The following is an 11,839-nucleotide window of genomic DNA, read 5'->3' as shown; positions in this document are numbered from 1 at the left end:
CTTTGTGCATTTCTCAGAGCATGCCAAGACCAGCATGAAGTGCTCTCCTTTTCTTTCCCACTATGGGGGTCAGCACCTAAGTCTATCTTCCTTTTTCTTCATTTGTATCACCACCCACTGTCATGTGACATTCCCCAGAGCGGCTGCCAGAAGATTTTTAATAAAAAGTGTTACTGAGAAGACAGACTGAGCATAACACATTAAACTAGAAATATGGCAACATGACAATAATGTAACAACTTTTAGCAGTTCTTGTAGTCATTATCCTAAGCTTCTTAATGGCAACAGGAAGTTTACAAATAGCCTTCCGATCTTTCGTTCTACTTTGAAGGGTAGAATACATCCAACTGTCTCCTCCCTTAGATCCTGACTCTTTTCTGGATTGCTCACTCATATTTTATTTGTTCATCCCGAAATATCAACTGTAATTAATAGGTTTCATTTTGTATCCATTCAAGTATCCAATTATGTTAAGTAAATAGTTTTATTTCTGGGGACCACCAGTGTATTTCCTACATGACGGAACCTTATATATATATTTTCCGTATCCTCATGAAATGTCTCATGGCTGTCTTTACTCACAATCATATTTTTATATTATCTTTGTTCTTTTGGTAACCACAAAGGTTAAAACTAGTGATTTTGTCAAATGCATTTTTCTTCAAATATAATCTTAAGTGGCAAAGCAATATATAAACCCAATAAAAAAGGAGCGTTTTTTTTTTTTTTTGAGGTCTCCTCCAAAAAGAAGAGTTCTAGAGTTCATTCCTATACAGTCAACTCAGCCCCAATACATATCCCTATGGAATTCCCAAGACTGTGCAGTAGACCTAAAACTCACAAATACATACATGTGAGCACACACATACAAATGTGTCTAAACAAACAGATTCCATTGCTACTATGTGATATTATAAGCTTTTTAAAAGAAGGGAAAAAAGACACTCAGTTTCTGATTAAATATTTAATCACTACTCAATTGAAAATCACTACCAAATCACTACTAAATTGAAAGTACATGAATAAAAACTTTATGGAGACCCACAAGGCACAATGAGAATGGGAGATAGAGCTGCAGATGAAATAATTCTGCAAGTCTTCGGAAGACAAAAACCAGATGAGGAAGTGATAGCTAAGCCTAGAAATCTAAAAAAAAGAAAAGCGAAAGAAAAGCTATAGCTTAAGAACCTGAAGAGGCTTTGCCTAAGGACGATAGTAAAAATATTTCATGATCTGTACAGCATGGGCTCTTACCAGTAAATTTATGTCGTATCTGGACTAGGTGAACAAATACCAACCCTGAGAAAACCAATGAAAATAAGTATCTCCAGTAAGTTTTCTTTATGGCAGTACCCACTGCCTTTGGCAGAGAGGTGTGAAATATGGGCCAGAAAACTGGGGAGCTAGTTGGAAGTTTGTCTAGAGAGTGGTTACTTAATGTAGCACTTACTGTGGTATGTAGATAGCAGTCACCATGAGCTTAGCACATTCTTGGTGCTTTACAGAAAATACAGTTTTACTTCTAGAATAAAACCTAGGAGTAGAATATTAACATTATCCCTTTACAGCTCAGGAAACAGAGGCGCAGAAAGCTTAACTTGCTCAAGGTCAACCACATAGTAAGTGGTAGTACTGTGATTCAAACCCAGGCAGTCTGTCTCCATTCTCTGAATGACTGACATGTTGCTTCCTACTTTTTCCTCAGGAGAATTTGAATGGAAAAGGCAATTCAAAAGGGAATTTATGCATAGCAGAAAGTAGAGTCCAAGGAAGGAGCTAAAAACAAAGGGATTAAGTTAATTTCTTTACTCTGAATTGTGTGACCTTCAGACCCACTTTGTTCTCAGGATAACAGCACGGACATATTACCTTCTTCCACCTCAATATGAACACACATACTGACAGGGGATTGGAGGATGTGTGTCCAAAGAAACAAAGCATCTTAAGAGGAAAGATGCTCACGTGCTGAATTGGGAATCTCATGGGGAAAAAGTCAGCTATTAAGTAGCTCATCAACTAACAAGCCTCACCTTATCAACCTTTATTGGCTTATCCTTAAATGAAGAAGACCAGAAAAGTTTCACTAAGAATTTGAGGAATAGTTTCAACATGAAGAAGATACTACCAATCCTATTAATTGTTGTAATTACTCAGAGTGAGATAAATGAAGCCAAAGACGACAATCGGTAATATCCTCAAAGTGATGCTGTATCTACAAGATCTGAATTCTATGACACAGGTATTACAAGAAAACAAGAAGCAGCTCTTAAAAAACAAAAATATATGAGTAATTTTAGGATTTCAGTAAATGGGTTGAAATGTAAATTGAGTTGAGGACTCAGAAAGTAGAACACAATAGCAAAGTGATCAAACAGAAGACCAAAACATAAGAACAACTCTCCTGAACTCTCATTTCCATTTGTTAACCTATATATGTTCTTGCATTTTCTTTGTGGATCAACACATACATAAAAACAATTTCAGTACAATCTTATGCTTTCCAAATCCTCTCCCCAATTTTGTTTTCTATTTTATTGCTTAGGCTAAGATTTTCAGTACAACGTTGAATAGTAAGAGTAAGATAAATCCTTATCATCTTTCTGATTTTAATAATGTTTTCAAAGTTTCACCACTAAGCCTGTATCCTAACATTCGTGATATATTGTTATTTAATTGAGAAAATCATATTATATTCTTACTTCTCAGAAAATTTTATAATAAAGGACTGCTAAATTTTATAAAAGGCTTGGAATTTCTCCTTTTAAGTATATTAAGATGGTGAATTATAAAGCAAATTTTCTAATATTGGAAAATTCTTTCACTCTTAGGATAACCTCTGCTTATTCATATTCTAAATGTTAGAATTATTAACTTTTATAAGTATATTGATGGATTCAGTTTGATATTTACAGCACTCAATTTTATTTAAGATTTTTCATATTTATTTTGACAAATGAAATTATCTACAACTCTTCTCTAACTTTGCCGTATTTGTTTGACATAATCAAATATATGGTAGAATTATGAACTGTGTGGGGAAGTATCAGTAGTAGTAGTAGTAGTAAGAACACAACATACGATTTACTCTCTTAGAAAATTTTAAGTATACAATACGGTATTGTAAGCTATGGGCACTATGCTTTATAGTAGATCTCTGGAACTTACCTTACACAATTGAAACTTTGTATCCTTTGGCCATTGCTTCTCATTTCCCCTTCCCTACATTCTATTCTCTGCTTCTATGAATCTTAGATTTCACATTTAAGTAAGATCATATGGTATTTGTCCTTCTCTAACTTATTTCACGTATATCCTCCAGGATTATCATGCAGCCTTAAAAAAAGAAGGAAATCCTGCCATTTGATCTTTAAAAATTTTAATAATTGTATTTCATATATGTCTGAGTTTGACTCGTTGCTTTTTTCAAGCCTTTATAATTGTTTTCAATTGCTCTATCATTTACATTTCACCAGAAAAAATTAGTTTTCCTTTTTTCTTAGCATTAGTTTTAGTCATGCACTTTGATATGGTTTTGCACATCTATTTGTTTGAGAGAGATTTTGTTCTCTACAAAGTGGGTTTGAATTTACTTTTTAAAATCTTGTTTCTAAGTGTGGAAATTCATTGATTTTAGACATGTCTGCTTTTCTGTTAAAACATTTGGTACTATAACATTTCTTTTAAGGACTGGTTTAAGTGCATCCCACAAATTTTGTAACATGTGTTTTCATTTTCATTCAAATCAAATTCTAATTTCTTCATGACTTCTTTTTCTCATGGGTTATTTATAACTACGCCATTTAATTTCTAAATATATGAGGATTTTTCATATATTGCTCTGTTATTGGCTTTTAGATAATTCTACTGTTGCTAGAGAACATACTTTGCATGGCTTAAATTAAAAAAAAAATTTATTAGGGTTGTTTTCTGACCTAGAATATGGTCTAACTTGGTGGCTGTTTCATGTACAATTGAAAAGAACATACATTTGGCTTTTGAACATGTTCAGTGGAGAACTCTATAAATGTCAGTTATGTCAAATTGGTTGATTATGTTTTTTAGGTCTTCTATATCCTTAAAAGATTTTCCCTCTCTATTCATTCTGTCAGTTACTGAGAAGAGCATTAATATCTCCGACCATGCTTGTGGATGTGTCTATTTCTCCTTTCTATTCTATTAATTTTATTTCATGTATTTTGAAGCTGTGTTAAGTGAATTCTCATTCAAGACTTTTATGTCTTCTTGTTAAAAATGAACTTTTTTTGTTTTTTTCTTTTTTTCATGGCAATTTCCCTTGTTTTGAAGTCTACTTTGATACTAAGACAGCCACTCAAGCTTCCTTTTGATTAATGTTTGCTCAGGATATATTTTTTTATTTTATTTTTAACCTATCAGTGTTTTTGTATTCAAAAAATGCTTACTTTCATACAATTATATAGATGTTTTCTAAAAAAATCTATGAATATTCTTTTATCTTTGCCTTTTGTCTTTTAATTGATATGTTTAGACTGTTTACATTGAATGTAATTATTGATATGTTTAGACTAAATCTTACCATTAAGTTAGTTTTTTTGTATTTATTTTACCTCTCCTTTTTCATATCTCTTTCTCTTCTGGCTTTTGGATTAGTTACACAATTTCTAGGATTCTATTTTGTCTCCATTACTGGTTCAATAGTTATACTTCTTTTCTTAAGGACTAGGGTTACAACATTCATCTTTAATTAAACACCATCTACCTTCAAATAATGTTAAATCACTTCATAGAGTATTAAACCTTATACAACATACTTGCAATTCCTCCTTCCCATCTTGTTTTCTCTTATTATCTACATTTTACTTTAACATATGCTGTAAACCCAAACTACATAGGTATTATTATTGCTTTATACTGTCTATTTCAATAGAAGAGAGAAGAATGCTTTACATATAGCTTCATTTTACTATTGCTGGGTACATATCATATAGATAGATAGGTAGATTGATCTTAGTTTCTGTGTAACATATTGTTTCTGCTTAAAGAACCTCCTTTGACATACCTTAATTGAAGGTCTGCTAGTAATACATTTTCTTTGCTTTTGTTGGTCTAAAAATGTTTTTATTTGACCTCCATTTTGAATAGTATTTTTGCTCTGTATCGGATTCTAGGTTGGCGGTTTTTTTCTTCTTTCAAACCTTTAAACATGTCATTATACTGTNTTGAAGGTCTGCTAGTAATACATTTTCTTTGCTTTTGTTGGTCTAAAAATGTTTTTATTTGACCTCCATTTTTGAATAGTATTTTTGCTCTGTATCGGATTCTAGGTTGGCGTTTTTTTTCTTCTTTCAAACCTTTAAACATGTCATTATACTGTATTCTGGCCTACATAGTTTCTAACACAATAATTCTCATTCTTGTTCTTCCGTATATAATGTGTCCTTTTTCTTTGGCTGCCTTCAAGATTTTTTCATTATTTTTGTTTTTCATCAGTTTAAATGTGATAGGTGTGTTTCCAGAGGAGAGTATTTACCCTGTTTGGTGGTTTTCTGAGCATATTGGATCTGTGATTTGATTTTTTCTATCCATAAATTGTTGTTGTTGTTATCTCTTCTTTTTTCGGGATTCCAAGTAAATGTTTACTAAGCCATTTGATCCTGTTCCAGAGGTCTTGATTTCTTTGTTTTTTTTGNGTGTTTCCAGAGGAGAGTATTTACCCTGTTTGGTGGTTTTCTGAGCATATTGGATCTGTGATTTGATTTTTTTTATCCATAAATTGTTGTTGTTGTTATCTCTTCTATTTTTGGGATTCCAAGTAAATGTTTGCTAAGCCATTTGATCCTGTTCCAGAGGTCTTGATTTCTTTGTTTTTTTTGTTTTGTTTTGTTTTTTAAAATAACTCTCTTTGTACTTCAGTCTTGGTTATTTCTTCTCCTTTTGATATTCACTGATCTTTTTTGCTTAGGCTAGGTCTAGTCCACTGATGAGTCCATGAAAGGCATTTTCACCTCTAATATCATGCTTTTTATCTTCAGAATATCCATTTGTTTTATTTCTAATGGAGTCCCTATGTCTGCTGAAACTCCCCATATATTTGTGTAATGACATTCACTTTTTCCAAAAAAATTTTGCCATAATAATCCAAGCTAATTTGAATTTCCTCTATGATAGAGCTTATAAGTGGGCCATTTACAGTTTCTATTGATGACTTTGTCTTTTGACAACGAGCTGTTTTTCTTCTTTTTCTCGTGATTTTTATTGAACTCCTATCATTGATTGCAGAACAGATTTTAAAATATATAGCATTTAAGCTTGGAAATGGACACACTTCTTTTCAACATACTTTTGCTAATGTTTTGTATGTGGAGTAAATCAATCTAGTAAGAAGTTGACTGGATTTTGTTTTAACTGTTACTATGGATACCTTCAAGCAGCGCTGACTTCACGTTCTAAATGTCCCTGCCCAGCATTTGAACTATGGCAATTTGTTAAGTATTTTAGCTGAAATATTCTTGTCTGCTTCTATGGCACTTGACTTGACGTCTCTTCCTTGTGGTTTGCTTCAGGGAAGCTGCTGCTTTCTGTCTCTTTGCAGGAATTGGTCTCTTCCTAGACTTTCAGCTACTAGGGTTGTCGTGAGACCTCAGCTATCTGATGAGTTCAAGAATAGTTATGATTTTATAGCTTATCTGGCATTTTCTTATTGTTAGGGTGGGAAAAACACTATTTCTAATTTTCTACATTGTTAAGGTGGAAGTAAAACTACTCTATCCAGTGATTGTTGGGTTTTGACATTGCCTTCTGAGATCACTAAGTCAAAACCAAAACTAGTACTACTGGCCCAGTTCAGGAGTCAGTGGGCTGTAGTCACTTGGGTCAGTTATAGAAGTAAGGACATCCCTGCTTCTTTCCATAAACCCACATGGAAGAATTTTTATTCTTCCCTCAGCTTATTTTAATGAGACTATAAGTAGTTCTCATCAGACTTTGGGCATTTTCCATCCTTATCATTCCACAGGGTTAGAGTTTTGATTTCTTTGGCCTGCTTCTGAACTTGGAGATGGTGTCTTTGGCCTCAACATTGGTTCCAGAACTATCTAAAATAGCCAGTAAAACAGTACCTCTGGGGAAGTGCAATGTTCTAAGTAAAGAAAATCATCCTGGTTTTAGAAGACCTGGATTCACCGTCTGTCTCCACCAGTGGCAGGATACAGAAAATACATTTCTCACATCATTTGAAATAATGGATATGTATTTTAGCTGGCTGCATTTAGATCAGTCTTGAAAGTTAAGGATGATATATTTGACATATAATGTTATACAGTATCTGTGAATCAATAAGGATTAAAGATAAACTAGATGTAATTAAATAAATAGTATTTCAAGACAATATTCCCATTTACTTATAAAATCTTTTCATCTGCCCTCATAGTCTTGGGAATCATTTGGATTAATATCTTTGTTTCAATAATGAGAATTTGGGGAAATAATAAGTGACAAACTACTAATAGACAGGGACACAAACACAATTGTTTCCAACTCTACCTCCATGTATTTCTCCTATTACACAGTGATGTCTCCTTAAAAAAGTGACTATACATTGCTATACAGCATGTAGCCCCTACTACGTGGCTCCACAAAGAACAGGGAACCCCTTTAATCACTACAAAATAATTCAGTGCTTTGTGTCATAGTGTAAAAGAGATTTTCTCTCCTCATTGTTTAGCTTAAAACTTGCTGAACTGACAGAGGAATGATGGAAATAGCTGATATGGATGCTTTTAAAAAATGGATGGTAAAAAAAGGAAAGTGGAAGCATGGGCTGCCTGTAGCAGTAGAACAGAACCCAGGAATGCTGGTAAAAAATCAATTATCCCAGGGGCACCTGGGTGGCTCAGTCTATTAAGCAACTGCCTTCAGCTCAGCTCATGATCCCAGAGTCCTGGGATGGAGCCCCGCATCGGGCTCCCTACTCAGTGGGGGAAGTCTGTTTCTCTCTCTGCCTCTGCCACCCCCTATGCTCTCTTGCTACCTCTCTCTCTCTCTCAAATAAATAAAATCTAAAAAAAAAATCGATTACCCCAGCAGGGTTATTGAAACTGAGCATGCAAAGCACAAGCTGATAATGAAAGTCTGCTGCTTTGGATAACATAGACTTTTGAAGGTTTATAGTTACCCATAAGCAGTATGTAATCCTGTATTCTGTCTCAAGAAATAAGCCTGGCATGTCTCCTTGTTGTCTCTTTAGGCAGCAGGACTTGAGGGGCCTTGGCAAATGGGTTTGTTTTTCAACAGCGTTAATTTCACTCCCCAACTTCTTGGAAAGTGTAAATCTCTGCAGGGTACTAATGCACCCATTTTGTTTCTGCCAGCTCTTTCTTACTGGATTCCCTCCATTTTCCTGTCACTTCCCATGTTTACTCACAAGGCCTGAAGCAACTTAAAAGCAATGGGTCAAGTCTCAATGAGCTAAAGGAGATTCATTTTCTTAAAGACTTCATTCTATAAGAATCTTACCCTTTAGAAAAATTATGTAGTGGGGCGCCTGGGTGGCTCAGTAGTTAGGCGTCTGCCTTCGGCTCAGGGTGTGATCCCAGCGTTATGGAATCGAGCCCCATGTCGGGCTCTTCTGCTGGGAGCCCTTCTTCCTCTCCCACTCCCCCTGCTTGTGGTCCCTCTCTCGCTGGCTGTCTCTCTGTCAAATAAATAAATAAAATCTTAAAAAAAAAAGAAAAATTATGTAGTTGTCAGAAATAACATATTTTAATTTTACTTTTTGGTTTGCTAGCCTTTCTAAATAATTCATTATATGTTACAAAATCTGTTAATAAATTTGATATCATATATATTTAACTACTCTGGTAGTAGGAAAAGAATTAAGAGCAAAGCCTATCAGTATTGAAATTCTAAGAGTTTGAGGAATTTTAAAAAATAATTGTGTGTTTAGAGTTTCAAAGTCTTTGCACACATTTATCTTATTTTAACATATGTGGGGATTGGTGAAGTTCATTTCAGTAACATGTTTTTCAAACAACTAATTATTGTAGAAGTGGGATTAAATCCACTGCTCTAGTCTTATGTTCTATTAGGCCCAAATATTTCTTATTCCTGATTCCTTGACCTAAATTTACTCTATAACAAGAGAAAACCTTATTTCTTCACTTTAAATTTAAGGCTAGGATTATATGGAAGCTAATCAGGCCAACAGACCAAGAAAAATGATTCAGTGATGTAACTCAGAAGATGCCTATATCTAAAAAATTTGAGTTTAAAGAAGCCATTCCTCCCAGTCACATGTAATCACATATGATTTGTCCCTTGTGTGTATAAAGCTAGACATTTAATAAAGGCAACTGCATCTTCCACATTTGTCCTGTTCAAGTACAGAGTATTATTTGCAATTTTTAGAAGGTGCTTATAAGACATTCAGGCTCAGCAATCTGGGTTTTTCATTTATATGAAAGGCAGCAAAAGGTAGTTAAATTGGTTTTTCCTTGGGCTTGCTTTACCTCCCACAAGTCCACTCAGGTTGGAAATAATAGCTTTATGTAACTCTCAGAACTTGGGTCAGACTCTTCTGACATTTGCATACAGATGTGCCCACAGGCATATGATCCCACATGTGAAGCCAGCTTTAATACACTATGATAATAGGAAAAGTTGTATCCACAACTTTACTAGCAGGAAGCATTTATGTTTGTGCATAATATTTCTCATGAGGTTTGATAGGGAGCATGATGAGAATAACTTTTCACATTTTTATTAATGACTTCACACTTCAGAATACCTGAAAGCAAGAAGTTCAAGCTTTCTGACCTAAAGCAGCCGCACAGAACAACAACTAAGGTAACTGCTTTCAGTAAGGGATCAAACCTTAGAGACATCTTTGATGTCAGCTTATTCGCTGGGGTACAGATAATATTGCTCATGGCACTTTTTATATCTCAGGTTATGTTATTGAGGTCCACAGTTCATGCTGTAAAAATAATTTGCCAAAATATCTTTGATCATTTTTATATATTTCCAGTTTTAGAGAAATGCCGTGCTTCCATCATTTGTCCCAGTTTAGATAAAGATCTTACCACTCAATTTCACAAGCAATTCTTGATTTCATAAGTTTCTGGTTAACTATTTGGGGAAACTTCAATGCTATTACTTCAGCTAGCCTTGGGGATATCAGTTTCCAAAACAAGAACAAAATACTCCATTTTGTCACTGCAGATTTTTACTACTTTAAATCTCTATTATCCATGAAGATTTGATCCATAAATTTACATAAGAAACCATGGCTATTCCCACACCCCATGCCTGACTCTCATGTTTAGGCTAGCTGAGATCTGAACGCTGCAACAAGCATAATGGGAGGCAGTAAATGGTGTGAAAATATATTAAAATATTGGGATATTTACTTGAACTTGTTAGTAAACCAGAAATTAAACTAATTTGAACAGAACTTGGGTGGAAAGAAGAGAAAGTGTGAGAGCTGTTAATGTTAATTCATCTGCTCTGAAAAATCCGAGATAATATCAGATACATAGATTGTTATAAAATAAAACTCTTGTTTGATATAAAATGTTTCTTATTCTTTAAATTTATTGATCTTCTCAAAGTGATAAACATTGTAATTTATTTCTGTTTACTGAAGGTACTCAAATAGATGATATGGAATTTGTTATGACCAAATGAATCGTGACTCTTCAAACATGTGCCAACTTATATGATGGGTAGAAAGTTCTTCTCAGAGAGGAGGCGCGATATCAATAACCAAAAAGTAAAATGCCACGTTATATTTAGATGATAATTTGTAGAGCATTTCTAAATACTTCAGTGATGTGACCCTCAAACCAGCCCTTTAAGGTAGGTAAATGTCATCAGAATATGAATGCAATGGTATAATGCCTTTCCCAAATGAAAGTTAAGATTACCCTTTAAAAATGAAATTGCGGAGAATACAAATGTAATGCATGAGATCATTCTGCTTCAGAAATGACACAATCCATGAGGCTGCCTGTGACTGTATTATCAAAGACTTCAGAAAATACTAAAAATTTAATCAAGGATGTCCTGTCTGTACACGTTAGGATGCATGACTGCAATGGCATCTTAAAGCAAGATTCTGTGAGTACAGGGTGAGGGGGTCTGTAAGAAATTTGAAAGTGCAAGGTCCAATGAGCAAAAATCATAGTATATTTGCACTATTATGCCTGGAAGAGGTTTCCCTGATGAACCAGCACAAACATTTGTTTGTGGGTTTGTTCTTGAGTAAGATTGGATACATCAGGCTAACATTACTTGATGCCACAGGCAGTTAAAGTCGTCCAACTTACATCTCTTGCTCTGTTCCCATGCTAACAAGATGACATCCTATTTCAATAATAAATTTGCTTGTGTGTTTGCTTTGTGTGCTTCCAGTGTGAAGGGAAGGCACTTATCAGGCATGTAGATTATTTAGGTCTGTTTAGAAATGATATCATTGTGATGTATTTTGGTAAGATGGCAACGTAAACTCATTTTGGTTACTTGGCAATGAAAACTCTTCCATTAAGAAGATCTAACTCTTCCACTCCAGAGTCCTACTGAAATGAGTACTCACTATAAAATATTACAAGGAATAAAAGAATCACTGGAAAGTGGGAAAGCTGCCATGAACATATTACAACTTCATACATTCCGCTTACTTTAATTTACTAAGTGCTTACTAGAGGTCAGGTATTCTCTAAGTGCTTGTGATATATCAATAAGTGAAAGACACAAAAATCCTTACCTTTGAGAGGAGTTAAGATGGCGGAAGAGTAGGGGACCCCTTTTTCAGCCAGTCCCCCGAGTCGAGTTGGATAGGTACCAGACCAGCCTGAACCATCCA

The sequence above is a fragment of the Ailuropoda melanoleuca genome, chromosome 7 (assembly GCF_002007445.2).
Source record: "Ailuropoda melanoleuca isolate Jingjing chromosome 7, ASM200744v2, whole genome shotgun sequence".
NCBI lineage: Eukaryota > Metazoa > Chordata > Mammalia > Carnivora > Ursidae > Ailuropoda > Ailuropoda melanoleuca.
This window is presented reverse-complemented; position numbering follows the sequence as displayed.